Below are 16,725 nucleotides of genomic sequence, written 5' to 3'. Positions count from 1 at the left end.
GAGAGCAGAGAGCGGATACGCAGCGCTGCTCCGAAGAGTTCATCCCCTTGGCCCAGATGCCAGTGGCTCCGTGCAGGCTTTAAACAGCCTGTTAAAGGAGCCGATGTTGTCTTTAAATGAAAGTCCTGCAGCTGCAGAGGCTGACGGAGCACTCGAGGCAAATCCACGGACATTCCATGGCTCTGAAGGGACTCTCTTTTGCTTCTCTTTCTTTCGGACTCAGGGTAACCCCAAATGGCAACTCTTTGTCTGCCTTATGCCAGGCAGAAGGCAATTACGTGTAATATTACGTGAAAAAGAAATCTCTGAATAATGAGTAATAGGTTAGTAATAGGTTAGTAATAGGTTAGTAATAGGTTAGTAATAGGTTAGTAATAGGTTAGTAATCATTTTAATTTCAAGATACAGCTTGGTAATAGACTCTTCCGGCCTACAAGCCTGCAGGCTCCCAAAATTCACCTATGTCGCCAAATAACCTATTAACCCTGTACGTCTTTAGAAGAAACCCTCATCGACACATGGAAAATATACAAACTCTTTATAGATATAACTGGATTCAAAATTGATGCTGTATCTCATTCCCTGTAGGTCCGCACCAGTGGCAGCGCTACTGTTACAGCGGCTCTGGTCGCACCGCCAACAATAAACCTAATACCGCGAATCATTAAGAGTTGGAGAAAATCTCCAGATGCTGTGGTTGAGTCCAATGCATAATGACCCTGGGGAAACTCAGCAGGTCATGCAGCATCCACAGGAAGTAAAGGGTAACCAACAGTTTGAGCATGAGCCCTTCATCAGGAATCAGGAAAAAGCAGATAAATGGTTGAATAAAGAGTTATGGCAAGGGCCGTATGGAGCAGAGAGAAGGGAGGAAGAGGAAAGGGTGTGGGATACCTGTTTTTCCTGATTCCTGATCAAGGGCTCAGGGCCAAAAATAGGGGAGTGTTGGTAGATAAGATCAGGCCATAACATTGAATTGTCATATGTAATGAGATATTGTGGAAAAAAATGTTTGTTTTTTTGTGCTATCCAGGCAACTAATGCAAACTGTACTTATGTACACCAGGTAATTCAATGATAAAACAAAAGTGCCCAGTGTTGTGTTACAATCAGTCAAAGAGTACAGGATAGAGTGTAATACCGACAAAGTGCAGGGTATTGAGGAAAGTGAAGTTAAAACAGCACAGGCGCATTATCCTTTTTTTATTAATTATACATTCATTTAAGATTCTGATAACAGAAGGAAAGAAACTGACTCTGAATCTGGAGGTTTCAAGCTTTTATGTCTTCGGCCCTTGGGAAGGGGCAGAGGTAATAAGAGAGTTGGACCAAGGTGAGATGGGTCCTTTAATATATTGACATATTTCCCACGACAGATGGAGGTATGGATAGAGTTGTTGGGGGTGGGGGGAGGGAGAAGTTTCATTTGCATACTGGCATGAACTGCATTGTTAATTTACTGCAGTTTCTTGCAGACTTGGGCATTGGATTGTGGAAGTGAGGAAAAATTAGGGTGATTTAACTATCATAGGAAATGCTACACTTTCACCCACACCTCCTCCCTCAACACCATTTATCTGTTCAAGTGAAGCAAATCTTCATGTGAATCTGCAGATATCATCTACTGCATCCATTGCTCCCATTGTGTCCCCCTCCACATTGGAGAAATTGAATACCTTCTGGGAAATCGCTTTACTGAGCACTTTCACTCTATCTGCTGTAATAGCAGGGATCTCCCAGTGGAAACCCATTTCAATTCCCTACCCTATTCCCACACCGACATTTCTCTCCATGGCTACATGTATTGCCAAACCGAGAGCACTCACAAATTGGAGTAACATCAACTCGTATTCTGTCTAGACACTCTCCAACCAGATGGCATCAACCTTGACCAGTTTCCCTTAGCTTGCTCTCTCCCTCCCTTGTCTCTATGTTTCCCTATCCGTCTGTATCCAGCTCCCCACCTATTCTCTTTCTCTCTCCCCTTTTCCCTATCCCTCTGTCTTCTTCCCTCCAGCTGTGAATTCACAGAGCTCCACTAACCAATTGGAAACTTTTCTCTCCTGCCCTCTTATCCTTGTCCACCTGTGGCCTCTTGGCTGTTGGCCTGTGCCGTGCCCCCTGCCTCTTCTGCCAGCTTTTGGCTCATCCCTTTAATGATGCTCAGGCCTGAAACATTGGTTATATATCTTCACTTCCCATGGACATTGCAGGATCTGCATTTAATATTTAATTATTATTGGGCAAGTAGAGAAACGATAGGAACCGTAGAACAATAAGAATCAGCATATTTAAAATGACAGCCAGGATATGATTGAATAAATTGATGGTTACAGAAATTCCTTTATAGGTGAATGGAAGTCGAGATTTTGAGAATGTTTTTTTTTTCCTAGAGAAGTACCTTTTCACATAAAGAATGAATCAAATTATCCTGTGTTAATACCAGGAAGGGTGTTCATGACCTTGCAACTCGGAATCTAAATGTGATGTGCAGATAAATAATCGTGTGGAAGATTGGTAGTCTGAATAGATTAATTAGAGCATTTTTCTGTTCACACATGTGCATTATTATTCTCTGTCGGCTTAGTGCAGTGAACATTCCTTAAAAATTAATGAGAAATATACAAATGATTTGACAACCATGTTTAGAGGCAGAATGCAAATCCTGATGCAGATATGGTTAAACTCTTTTCGACAAGTGTGGTGTTTTGCAAAGCTGAGGCGAACATTTACTTAGAAATAATAATAGCAGAATCCCTCCAAGATGCAATTGGGAATGAGATCATTAGGGCAGGGTGCTGATACACAAATGTTTTTTTTTCCCAGATTTAAAATATGTTCCACTTTCCTCCTTTATGTCAATCAACCCAAGAAAATTGCTCCAGCACAAAAATTAATAACATTGAGAAGGCAACTGAAAAGATTTAGCGCTACCAACTAATTACCTTTCACATGCCTGGTACATAAACTGAAACAGGGTTTGGCCAATCAATCCCTCACGTCCATTTGCCAACTTTTATCCATAACCTTTGTTACACTTACCTAACAAAACACATTGATAAGTTACCATATAATAAACGTGTTGTCATACTGGAGGCTTTGGATTGAAAGGGTCTGCAGGTCACTCACTCTGTCCAACAGTACTCCCCAGGGCTCTGTCATTCACTCTGTCTGATCCAGTCTGTTTTAATTTCCCAAAATACATTACTGCATGCTTGTCTGAATTAAATTCCATTAATTTTCCCACTGACACAATTTATCAAAAATCCATTATGACCTTCAACAAACTTCCTCACTCTACACTGTACCACCAATGTTGGTGTCATCTTCAGGCTTACATTCTCATTTGGAATATTGATAGATCTGACACCGAACAGTGGACTCAGATCCCTATGGCACACCACTGGTCACATGCCCCCAATCTCAAAAAAAGCCACCAGAGAGTGGCTTCATCCCAAGGCAATTTTGTATCCAATTGACCAGCTCACCCTGGATCCCATGTCTTTTAAACCTCCTGACCATCTACCAGGTAAAACCTTCTAAAAATCTTTACTAATGGCCATGTAGAGATCTCCCCTCTCAATCTTTACCTCACAAAAAAAGTCAAATCCATGAGAAATGGTTTCCCACGCAAAAAGCTATTCAGTTTAATCCTAAACATTCTTTGCCTTTCTAAATGCAAGTAAAGCCAATCTCTTCGAATCGCTTTCGTAAATTTAAACTGATGTAAAGCTCACAAGTGTGTAGTACCCTACAATTTGTCTGCAGCCCTTCTCAAATAAAGGCACAACATTAGCTTGCAAAAAAAAACAATCTGCTGAAGGATCTTTGGGGGTCAAGAAGCATCAGTGGGAACAAAAAATGGTCAATGTTATAGTTTGAAACCCTTCATTAAGACTCAACCTGATCCGAGCTGCCTCAATGACTATCTCCCAGTAGCACAAACATCAACTGTTATGAAATGCTTTGAGAGGTTGGTCATGGCCAGAAATTATCACGTACCTAAGCAAAGGTCTGGACCCACTGCAATTAGCCTATCGCTGCAAATGTTCCATGGCAGATGCAATATCACTGGCTCTCCACTAAACTCTGGATTACTGCGAAAACATCAAATCATACATGGAGTGGCTGTTCAATAACTACTGCTCAGATTTCAACATGATTATTCCCTCAGTGGTGGTCAAGAAGCTCCAAATCCTGGACCTCTGCAATCCCCTCTGCAACTGAATCCTTGACTTCCTCATTGGAAGACCACAGTTAATATGAATTGGAAACAATGTCTCCTCCTTACTATCAACAGAGGTGAACCTCAAAGATGTGTACTTAGCCCACTGCTCTTCTCATAATACACCCATGACTATGTGGCCAGGCACAATTCCAATGCTATCTACAAATTTACTGATTACACCTCAGTTGTCGGCAGAATCACAAACGGCAATGAGGAAGCGTAAAGAAGGGAGATAGATTAGCTCATTGAGTGGTGTCCCACCAGCAACCAAGGAGATGATTGTGGCCTTCAGGAGGAAGTCAAGAGAACACGGTCCATTCCTCATCAAGGGATCAGCAGTGAAGAGGGTCAAGATCTCCAAGAATCTGTCCAGGAATCTCCATGTCGATGCAATCATAAAGTGGCTATACTTTGTGAGACTATTTGAGAAGATTTGGTATATCACCCAAGACTCTTGAAAACTTCTACAGATTTACCGTGGAGAGCATTCTGGCTGGATACATCACTGTGTGATATGGAGTTGCCAATGCTCATGACAGGAAAAAAAACTCCACAGAGTTGCTAACTCAGCCTGCAACATCATGGGTACCAGTCTTCAATCCATTGAGGACATCTTCAAGAGGCAGCGTCCTAAGAATGCAGCCTCTATCCTCAAGGAGTCCCACCACCCAGGCCATGCTTGCTACCATCGGAGAAAAAAGGTACGGGAGCCTAAAGACGAGCACTCAGTGGCACAAGGACAACATCTTCCCAACTGCCATCAAATTCCTGAATGATAAATGAACCAAAGATGCTGCCTTACTTTGACTTTTCGTGCACTATTTTTAATTTATTGTTGTTCGGTGGTTTATAATGAAAGTTTGCAGTGATGCTACTGGAAAACAACAAACTTTGTGATTTTTTTTCATGATAATAAATTCTGATTCTGAAACATAGACAATTCTTTTTCTCCCTTCGATGTTGTTTGACTTTTTGATTACCTCCAGCAGATTATTTTTTGCTCCGGATTCCAGCATTTGCAGTCTCTCATGTGTCTGCAGCATTAGCTATGCTCCAGTCTTCTGGTCTTTCAACTGTGGCTTGTGAGTCTCTACCAGGTTCCCAGATAACACCTCCCCTGCTTCTTGGACAATGCCTGGGGGTTTATCCTTCTTTATGTATTTCCAGACCTCCAGCACCTCTTTGTAAGTAATGTTGATATGCTCCAGAATATTGTTGCTGTTTTCCCCCACCACCAGCTTCCATGTCCTCTGTGGTAAATACAGATAAGAAGTAGTCATTTAAAGAGGATGTTTGTTGCAGAGTCTCAGGTCGATCAGGTGACAAATAGTGGCTTGGCACAAAATTTGCCATATCCCTGTACACTTTGAGGTGTGGTTTATAACATTGAGAGATCGAAAACGAATCACACTCAAACTGAAGGATTATTGAATTAATCCTCTTCAGATTATTTCTGCTTCAAATATGCGTGAATGCTTCAACTGATGGATGAAAATCATGAAATGGATTTAGGTTACTATAAAAGAATTACATTTTCTTGATATTTTAGCCAGTTTTATTGACAGCCAAAGGAGCATAGCATTTGGTTTATAGAAAACTACGGACTGTAGAGCGCAGTGACCCCATTCTATGGCAGTATGCAAATCCATGCCTGAGGCCAAGTTCAAGTTGAACTTTATTGTCAGAGCACATGTATGACATCACATACAACCCCGAGATTCTATTTCCTGTGCGCGCAGTAGAAGTTCCACTTAGCTATTTGCTGCTCTTCAATGCTCCATTAGAATGCAAGTGAATAGGTGCAGAATGGGCAGTGAATGACTGCAGACGCTGAAAAATTGGTGCAACACATTAAGTGCTCAAAGTGGGACAGGCAGCATCCTTGCAAGACAATTGGAGAGTCAGCGTTTTCAGCTGGAACCCTGGATGTCGTTGAAATACATGTGTTTACTTTGAGGAGCAAAAAGATGGAAGCTGCATCCCTCTTCCCCATTGTCATAATCTACCAGATTATTGTCTGAAGAGGGCATGAAGCGCACACAGCATCTTTCAGCTGCTTCCGTTGTGAAAGAGATACAGGAGTATCAGAACCAGCACTACCAGGCGAAGGAATATCATCTTCCCATGGTTAGTGAGAATGGTGAACGAGCAAAGGAATTGCTCACACTTGCCATCCGAGACTCTCATATTTACGAAACAATATTTGTTTATTTATACTTGTCCTGCATATTTATTGTTTGTCTGTATATGTGTTATGTCTGATTGTGTGCCTGCATGTTTTTCACAGAGGACCGGAGTACGCTGTTTCATTGGGTTGTACTTGTGCAATGAAATGACAATAGACTTGACATGACTTGACGTTGAAGATAATTCTGGTGGAAACGTGAGAAGTTGCACATATTCTGTTCTCGCTGCTGCTATTAGGAAAGAGGTACAAGAGTTGCACCACCAGGTTCAGGAACAGCTGCTCCCCCTCCACCATCAGACTGCTCAACAACAGACTCAATCAGGGACTCATTTAAGGACTTTACTTGTGCACTTTATTGATTTTTTAAAAATTCTCTCTGCATTAACACAGTCAGATTGATGCATTCATTATCTGTTTACAGATCTTTATTTGTTTACATGTACATACTGTGTACACTTTTTTTGCATTACAAGTAAGTGGTAATTTTGCTTCGCCCACAGGGAAAAAAGAATCTCAGGGTTGTATGTGATGTCATGTATATACACTGACAATTAAATCTGAATTCTGAAGTCTAGTTGATGTGGTGTAGAACACCCTCATTTCACTGAATACTTACTGGAGCATTATCTGTCTCAATTTTTTAATCTAAGTGAGTGTTGCCGCAATGGAAGTAGGGTCAGGGTAGGGCATATGGAGGAACCTCATTCATCAAATGATGGCCTAGCAACATCTGCACCCAAGTTAGCAGATTAAGAGCTGACACAGCAAGAAAGGAAAGATTCTATCAGATATGATATCAGTGACTGAAGCAAGAGGCAGGTTGTGCATTGGCTTTTTGTCTGTTCATTGCTTGAGAATTAGCCTTGAATTATGCAATATTTTATTGGGGCAACCTGTGAGCTTAGAAAAGACTCAGCCCTGGAACACACAGCCCTTTTGGTGCAGGGAACTGAAAGAAAGAAAAAATGGAAGAAGATAGAGATTGGGAGAGAAATGGGATGGTGTGAATAACAGTGTTAAATGGAAGAACTGTTGGAAGATAAATGTAAGATGTCAAGGTTTGGCAAAAATATTAAAGGCAATAATTTTCCAAATGTACCTTAATGGGAGATTGGTTGACTCGCTGTTTAATGCGAAGGGTGGGTATTTTATAAAAGCTGTGACTGTTAGGTTGGCTATCTAACCAATGCCTGTTTCTTTGTCCATTACCCCAGCTTTAGCAAGCCTGTTTTTTTTTTCCCCAGCAGTAGGACACTTGCAAGGCTGCTTCTTCCAGCTTGTAGCCCCAGTCAGATTGCTCACGAGATTGATGTTTTCACAATTGTTTCAATAATTCCTCACTGGTTCCTGTTTCTCTGCTATTGACATACAACTTTTACACAGGCAAAACCATAAAACAGTTGGTGTTCTTCTCAAGGATCCATCCACCATTAGTTATGAACTGCAAGTGATACTTTACATTCTTGCTAACCACTGAAATGAGATGATAATCTTGTAGAACCCTATCAGTGGGCATATTGGAATTGGACAGGTTGTACTTTGCATGGGTTATGAGCAAGAGACGGAAAATTTTCAGTGAACTAGGATTCTCCAGTGGTGTGTTGTGCAGATGGCTGGCTCCACCCCATCTGCTCACATATAACTTTGGTTTCCTGCCTAAACCCAGAACCCTTCCAAAGACTGTTAGTTATAAGCTAATAAAAGCGTTTGTTCTCCCTCCACTCATGAGAGTTTTATTTGTGCTACAAAATGTAAGGCTCTCTTTGAAACTTGGAGAATCACCGTTATTTAACACCATCGGAATTGTAAAATGTGGAGCATCACAGTCACCAAATCTGACAAAAATTGACACGTAGGAGTAAGAGAAGTGGAAGAATAGAGAAGGTTGAAAAGGGAATTCCTGAGCCAAGGAACTGACATTATGTTCAATGCAGCAAAAAAAATCCATTAGGACATATTTTTGCATAGTCTTAATGGTTTTTAGTTTAGTCGCCTGCTGAGATATGATTCTTGTAACATACAAAAGATCAATAACCACTTCTATGAACAGCTGCCATAATCCTGTCATCTTTTATCTTTATATCTGTTTGGGTTCAATGTGACTTTGAACTCACCCGCACTAATGTATATTTTTTTGACTGCTTATGCAGTTTATTTATAGTCCTTAAATCTGATTGAGATTCACAGTTTCTTATTCTTTTCCTTTAGGACCAAATGCCCTTTCCCAGTCTTCGTTCACACTCTCATCATTTCCAATATGTAAAACCTGAAAGAAGGAAGAGCAGGCCATGCAGTTAGTTACATTTCTACTGTGAATGAGTTATGGCCTGTTCCATTATGTATTTGGGAGGTTTACTGAGGAAAATGCAAATCAAGTAATGTGGAAAAATAAAACAAAATGAGGTGAACAATCAGGGGAGCAATTTTCTCTTCCTTAAAATTTAGCTCAAGGAACAGAGTTCTTTCTCAGTTCTGCAAATACAATAAAACCCCTGGTATCCAGCAGCTTTGGGGATTGGTAGATAATAGCGAAGTGTATTTTTTCTGGTTGCTTGAGATTGTACGTTAGGTGATTGATGAACTAATGCCGAATCTTGCCTTTTTTTTACATATTTATTTTCCACTTTTTTTTTGCCATTTGCTTTTGGCTGCCGGTTTTTTGAATTCTGGATAACAGGGTTTTACTGTAGTTATTTCTGACATGAAAAAGGAGCCCATTAAAATAATAGTTCAGACACAGGTACTGATGTTAACACATTGCCACTTGGTCGTGTTTAACACCATTTCTAGCTAGACTTGATTTGACTCAGAAATGTGGCTAAAGTTCAGTAAACTGTGTTTGGCAGTGTCTTCTTTGGCTTGGCTTTGCGGACGAAGATTTATGGAGGGGGTAAATGTCCACGTCAGCTGCAGGCTCGTTTGTGGCTGACAAGTCCGATGCGGGATGTTAGGTCTGCTTTGTTCATGAATGAGTGAGACAAACACCAGGCTGAGTCGAAATCAGGGTTCTTTGTTCTTTATTACCGGATTGTAACACTTGCGACTAACCATGTTAGTCGGAGAATGCATTCTGCCGTTATCAGCAAAATGGTGATTTTTTATACCCTTGGATATGTGCTTAGAACATCATCATATCATTACTTGTCCAATGACTAAAACTGTTGCTATCCTTTCCCTGCTAGCTTCCTGCCTCTCAATCCATCAATGTCTCTCTTATCTTGTAAGTACAAGGATGCATTCACATCTTGTTACAGCCCTGTACATTCCCATCTCATGATGTTTTACCTAACAGGAGTACAAGGACACCTCCCCTTCTTGTTACAGCCCTGTACAGGGTAACTCCCTACACATTCCCATCTCATGATGTTTTACCTTACAGGGACAGGCAGACACGGTTGCAGGGGAAAATTGGTTGGTTGGGGTTGGGTGTTGGGTTTTTCCTCCTTTGTCTTTTGTCAGTGAGGTGGGCAGTGTAGTTTGCAAGTAAAACTGGGTCCGTTCCTGCTGGATCCAACTTATTCTTCATGTTCATTTCCATTCTGTTTTTTTTTCCAATAGAGTTGAACCAGTCTTTTACAAACCAATGTTTCAGTTCTCACATAAGCAGTCATCCATCAAAGTGATTCGCCCACAAGGGCCACACAGTGGCACCACAGTGCCTCACAAGGACTGTGCACAAAAGGAGCTGCTGCTTCATAGCTCCAAAGACCCAGATTTAATCCTGACCTGGGTTTCTACCTCATTCATGTCTCTAAGACAATATTGAGCTTCCTCCAGCTTCTCTGATTTACTTCCACATTCTCAAACGTGCGTGTGGGTTGGCGGGTTAATTCTTTTTTGTCATTGCCCCAAATCCATGATTGAGTAGTAGATTCTGAGTTAGAACTGATGAGGTTGTGGGGAAAAGATATTGGAATTAGTGTGGGGATATCATTAGTGTAAATGCGTGCTTGATGGCTGGACGAGAGCTGGTGGTCCGCAGGGCGTGTTTCTTCTCTATGCTATGTTTCCGACAAATGATGAAAAGGTCTCAAGTGGTAGACCATGCTGTGATCCTAAAAGGCCTTTGGGCCTGTTTCTATACATCTCTGATAAATGGAGACATTTAAAAAACAGTTGCAGTAAGTATCAACATTTTCTTAAACATTAAAAGATAATAAATGACTCAAATCATATTTGAGTTGCAGAAATCCATTTGGAAAACACTCAGATTGAGTAAAATAAAGAACAAATAAAAAGCCTGAATTTTCTCATCCAGCTTGGTGACTGATTACAAATATTTTGCAAAGGGTGCCTCTTTGTGTATATTCCAAGCAAGCAAAACTTTTGTGTATATATGTATATGATAATTAATTAATCTTGAGGAATAGCTGACCCCTCAGCTCAGCCTGCCTGAGTTCGGCCTCTGGATATTATGCAGGTTCTAACAGTAGATCAGCAGGTCCAATAACCAACATTTAATCTCCAGCACATTACTCTATGGAATTCATTACCATAGACAGCTGTAGAAGCCAATTTCTTGAGGTTGATAAATTCTGGAATTGAAGGGAAGGCAGGAAAATGGGGTTGAAAGCAAAAATTCATCAGCCCTGATTTGAATGGTGGAGCATTGAATGGCCTGATTCTGCTACTTAGTCCTCGTGCTCTTGAACATGCATTATATTGCTTGGCTGAAGAATTCAAGCATGTTCTGGTGAGTAATTTTCTGTGGAACTGACAACTTGGGATCAGATCAAATCAGCCCATTTTGTTTGTCCTTGCATTTAAAATGCAGTGCTATTTAATCCCAAAAGCTTGCACCAATGCTGAGCTTTCCCCACTGTGTCCTTTTAAAGTAACCATTGCAAAAATCATGACAAACTCAAGTGATAGCTGGCAGTGCTTCAAGTGTAGACAGCATTGCATCTCACTGCACAACCCCAGAAGCATAGCCTCTTCCTCAGGTTTCGATAAATGACACGGCATCTGAAAGAAAAAAGTGCATCATTGTGAGTGAAATTGTACTTTGTTTTGAATCTTTAAAAAAAAAGACAGCCTGGGGTTGATTTCCACTGTTTCAAGAATTTTAATTCTGAATACTAAAAATAATAAGTTATGAAAACAAATTATTACTTGAAACTGAGTTTGCTGGCAGTATCAGTGCTTTCCATGCAAATTCCCAATCCGATGAAACATAAATAACAGTTTTTATGACATTTTCTGAACAGCATAAAGTAGCAATGGGCATGAATTTAATCAAGTGAATACTGCAATGACTGAAAGCAGCATCTCCTGATCATTGTACCCTGCAGCTGACAGCAAAACATATCGCCACCACCTCCCTAAATTGCTTTTTTAAATGGCTCTGATGGTGTACAGGGATTCAACTCACACATCTTCTTTCAATCATTTTGCATTGCAGCTCTATTTCTTCTTGTTTGTGTGTTGTTACTGTTTTTTTTCTAATGGCCTATTAATGTGACTGGGTTACCTGACAATCCAGCACTGATTGGTGAAAGGAAAAAGGTTTTGTTTGCAGAGAATTTCATCTGCAGAAACTGTCATTTCTTTTCTGATTTACAGTTTGTCCCACTCTTTCATGACAAATGAATCAGCTAAGTCTTCACTAAAAGTGTTCAGATACCATGTATAGTGCAGGAGACAGCAGGGAATGTGACCCATGCAAGGAAGTGAACTAACATGTTTTTTAAATTTAATGAAACAGTATGGTAGAAGGCCATTCTGGAGGCATGGATGGCGTAGTGGTTAGCGCCTCGCCTTTACAGCGCCAGCGATTGGAACATGGGTTTGAATCTCGCACTGTCTGTAAGAAATTTGTACGCTCTCCCCATGCCTGTGTGGGTTTTTCCCTGGGGGGTGGTGGGGGGGGGGAGGTGTCCAGTTTGTTCTTATGGTCTCGTATAGCATTTTTTAAATATTGCAGAAACATTTGATATCCAGTTGTATAACACCATATGTTTTAAGAAGACATTCACTTTGAAAATAGTAGACTTTTGATATCAAAAAATGCCATAGATAAACTAACCATTACTTTTTGTGGTGGAAAATCCTATAAGCCACAAAACATTATGCTATAAACAATTGAGCTGGTTTGAGTCGATGTTGGGAAAATGTACTGGACTCAGTTTCATCTCAACAGCTCTGGAAAATGGTCACATATCTGAGTACCTGCTTTATTCTGTTTCATTCTGGAGTTATCTTTCATTGGTTCTCTTGCTAGGTGATAAGTATCCAATATGTTCATTGAAATGTAGCTCCTAATAAACTATCAAGTCCTTGAGGGTTTTCTGCACTGAATAAAGTGCCTGAAAGCTTTTTATGCACAGAAACAATATTGACTTATTTATTGCGTTAAAAAAAGCCTTTCTCCTGTACAGCTAGCAGAAGAGGTCAGGTAAGTTGGGAATGTATTTATAGTGGAGATAAGGGAGTCAGTTTATGAGGAGAGATTGAGCTTGTATTTAGAAGAATGAGGGGGGATCCTATAGAAACACAAAATTATGAAAGGCATGGATAAGAGAGAGGCAGGTAAGTGGTTTACATTGGTGGGGAAGACTAAAACTAGGGGATGTAGCCTCAAGATTCAGGGTAGTAGATTTAGGACAGAGATGAGGAGGAACTGCTTTTCCCAGAGGGTGGTGAATCCATGGAATTCACTGCTCATTGAAGCAGTGGAGGCTACTTCTGTGAATATATTTAAAACAAGGTTGAAAAGATTTTTACAAAGTAGTGGGAATTATGGTATATAGGGAAAAGGCTGGTAGGTGGAGACAAGCCTATCTTCAGATCTGCCATGATTTCATGATATAGCAGAGCAGCCTCCTGTTTATGTTCTTATTGCTGGGAGTTGATGAAGCCCCATTCATGGGATTGGATCCAGACTGAGTTAAGAAATCAGGGGAGAGTTGCAATCAGCAACTTCACCGATTTGATAAATGATAATTTTCTCAAGAAAATATTCTCTAGTGCAGTGTCAAATAATTTCTGGGGCTGAGTATAATAGAATGTACAACAGCTAATTATGAACACCAGTCAAGAGAAATGGATTTATTGCTGTCAGATAAATTTTATAATAGTGAAAACTGGCAGGAAGGGAATAGTTGACACTAGAAATGTGCAACCAATTCAGAGTATTCCTCTGAAGCACCATCAGGTTCAACAGCTGCTACACCATCCATCAGACTCCTCAATGACAAACTCAATCAGAGACTCATTTAAGGGCTCTTACTTGTGCACTTCATTTTCTTTTTTTTATTCCCTCGGTATTGCACAATTTGTTAACATTTGTTATCTGTTTACAGTTCTTTATTTGTTTACATGCATTCACTCTGTACAGCTTTTTTTTTCGCACTACCAATTAGTGGTAATTCTGCCTGGCCCACAGAAAAAAGGAATCTCATGGTTGTAGGTGATGTCATGTATGTGCTCTGACAATAAATCTGACGCATCGCCCAATCAGGAAGGTATTAGAAAAGAATAAAGAGAGTGCCAGCAAAGACAACAGGCAAGATTATGATGGAAATTACTGTGCATCTCTCAAAGGAATCCAAACTCCCGCAATGAGCCATGAATGGTGGCAGGGTCTTGACAATACACTGGAGAAACCCTGTCCCCAAAACACCTCTGAAAAATGGAACTCATTGAAATATATTGTGATATCTATTGTCAAGTTCAGAGTGATTAACTTTGACTGCTCATCGGACAGTACTTATTGCAATTTAAACGCACAGTGTTGCCAGTCCAGAATAGAACTGCAGCCAGTTACCAGCAAAATCCAGTTAAACAAGAAAATCTGCAGATGCTGTGGTCAACTGTAATACACAAAAGCACTGTAGAAACCCAGCAGGTCCCGCAGAGACCATTGAAGTTAATGAAAGACAATGTTTCACACCATGAACGGTGGATGGCTTGAAACTTTGGATGCTGTGTAACCTGCTGAGTTTCTCCATCACCTTTGCGTATTGGCTGTTCATGGTCTCATGTTCTGCCAAATCAAGGCAACTCGCAAACTGATGGAACAACACCTTGTATTGTGTCATGGCTGTTTCTAACCAGATGGTCTTCAATTTCCATTAACATCCCTCCCCCCACTCTTTTTCATTCCATATCCCTTCCTTCTACTCCCAGAGGGCTACCCTTATTTGCCCTCTGCCATCTCCCTTATCACTTCACAGTTTCTTTCTATTCTACCCTTCCACCTCTTACCCGGGAGCCTGTGCTCCTTCCCCTTCTTTCCTCCAACATCTTTATTTTGCCATCTACTGTTATATTCCAGATTACTGACAAAGGACTCAGGCCCAAAACATTGGTTATCTTTTACTTCCCGCGATGCTGCATGAACTGCTGAGATTTTCCTTCAGCTTCATGCATTGCACCAGCAGAATCAAGACCATTATCCAGTCTTGCGTTCCGAGGTGAAAGTGATGCCTCAGAAGGTAAGAATGGATAAAATTGAGATATTTTCTGGAGGAATAAGGAAAATCCTGTCTTAATAGATAGTTTAAGATAATAATTGAGATCATGAATGAGGAATTGCTCTTAGTGGAACAACCAGCCTTCCAAAACAATTCATCAGGTGGAATTCTAATGGATAAAATGGTGAATGCAAATCATATGGAGTGCTTAAAATGAGATTATTTGCGTGGAAAGTTAAGGGCTGAAAATGATAACAGCTGTTGCAGCTGGCAAACTGGTGGAGCAGATTTGATCCAAATGAGCTCATTCTGTAATTATGATTAACTAACCAAGTTAATAATTAAGCCTTCACAACCCATTTTAAGCAAATGACTGAACTGGAGTCCAATTACAATGAAGATGTAGTGTCCCTGCTAAAAGGAGAGTGCCATCATCAAAATGCCACTTCCATCTGGAGAGTGAAATTGTATGAGGTTGGTCGAATTATGTTTTTGGAAATTGACTTTCCAGTGGAATTGATCTGATTTGGAAACTATCAGTGCTTATTTTTAATTTAATGTATCTTGCATGTGACTGGTTCCGCCTTATCTGCAAACTTTACATTATTTTAAGTATCATTTGCCCAACCAAGTCTCTTGCGATCTACTGTGGGATGTGCAAACCAATGCCAAAGAATCTTGAGCAGACTGGGCAACTCTGGTCCTGTTCCTACTCTTTCCCCTCGCTGATATCTCTCCACCTGCTCATCACACACCTTCCAGCTCCCTACCTCCTTCCCTTCCTTCTTCCTCTCAGGGTGCATCTTTCTCAGCCACTGGCCTTTTCCTCCATTCACCTCTTAGCTTAGAGAGAGAGTTTGGTTTTAGTATACAGATACAGCCCTGTAACGACGAGTCCACGCTGCCCAAATAAATAAACTGACTAAATTTTCACATCTTTGGGACTTGACTTGTAACAGCTCCTTATTTTTTTCTACTTTGTCCCTGTGTTCACCAATCAACTGCCAAACCTCCTCCTCCTCCTACCATCACCCCCACCCCATCCTTTTATTCAGGTGTCTTCCCATTTCTTGCTATTCCTGATGAAGGGTTTTGGCCTGAAACATAACAGTTGCCTTCTATGGATACTGACCAATCTGCTGAGTTCTTACAGCATTTTGGGTCTTGCTCCAAAACTTATGGCTGCGTACTGGTGCCCTCCATCACTGGAGTGCAAAGCTGCAGTTCTCCCTTAGCTCCTGCAATGAGGAAAAAGTTTTACCTGGTCAGTATTGAGATCAATGGAGAGCAATGAGTGATTTCAGGGACCTACCATTTTTAGGTTTGAATTTACATGAATATTTCAAAATATTTTGCAAACTTCATAGCTGTTTTTTTTTCATCTTTAAATCATGTCAATAATTTTCATTATTCAATCAAATTTTAACCAGAACTGGAGTATTGACTGAAATTTGGTGTACCTGAGTCACCTTTGATTTTTCTTTCAGCAATTGTATGGATAAGGCTAAATTTTCATACTGTCGGAAAAGACCATTCCAGCACATTTGGCCGTCTTGAATTTTTAGGCGAGTCCTTGTTGATAAAGCTGATAGCTGCTACTAATATTAAGTTCCTTGAGATGAGGCTGGGATTGGTTATTGAAAGAGAAAGATCAGCCATGATCCGATAAATGGCGGTGCTGGCTTGACAGGCCAATTGGCCTACTCCAGCGCCTATTGTCTAGAAACCATCTTTTGCAATCTGGAGACTGGTGCTGCTTAAATACAATCCAAAATATCAACATATAATTGCTCAGAGAGACCAGGTGATTGGATTTTACTGCAGATGGAACTTCACCAAGGATATCGTAAAATGGAAAATAAATATTTTTTGTTTATCCAGGTCTTTGGACAAGG

General features: G+C 40.6%; 1 protein-coding gene across 1 annotated transcript in view; it reads left to right on the top strand.

The window, feature by feature from the left end:
• Window positions 1-16,725, top strand: part of csmd2 (CUB and Sushi multiple domains 2) — a 539,567-nt gene that overhangs the window by 215,325 nt on the left and 307,517 nt on the right. The window lies entirely within an intron of this gene.

This window comes from Narcine bancroftii, chromosome 8 (genome assembly GCF_036971445.1).
Source record: "Narcine bancroftii isolate sNarBan1 chromosome 8, sNarBan1.hap1, whole genome shotgun sequence".
Taxonomy (NCBI): Eukaryota; Metazoa; Chordata; class Chondrichthyes; order Torpediniformes; family Narcinidae; genus Narcine; species Narcine bancroftii.
Note: the sequence above shows the minus strand (reverse complement) of the source record. Positions and strands in the feature narration are given on the sequence as shown.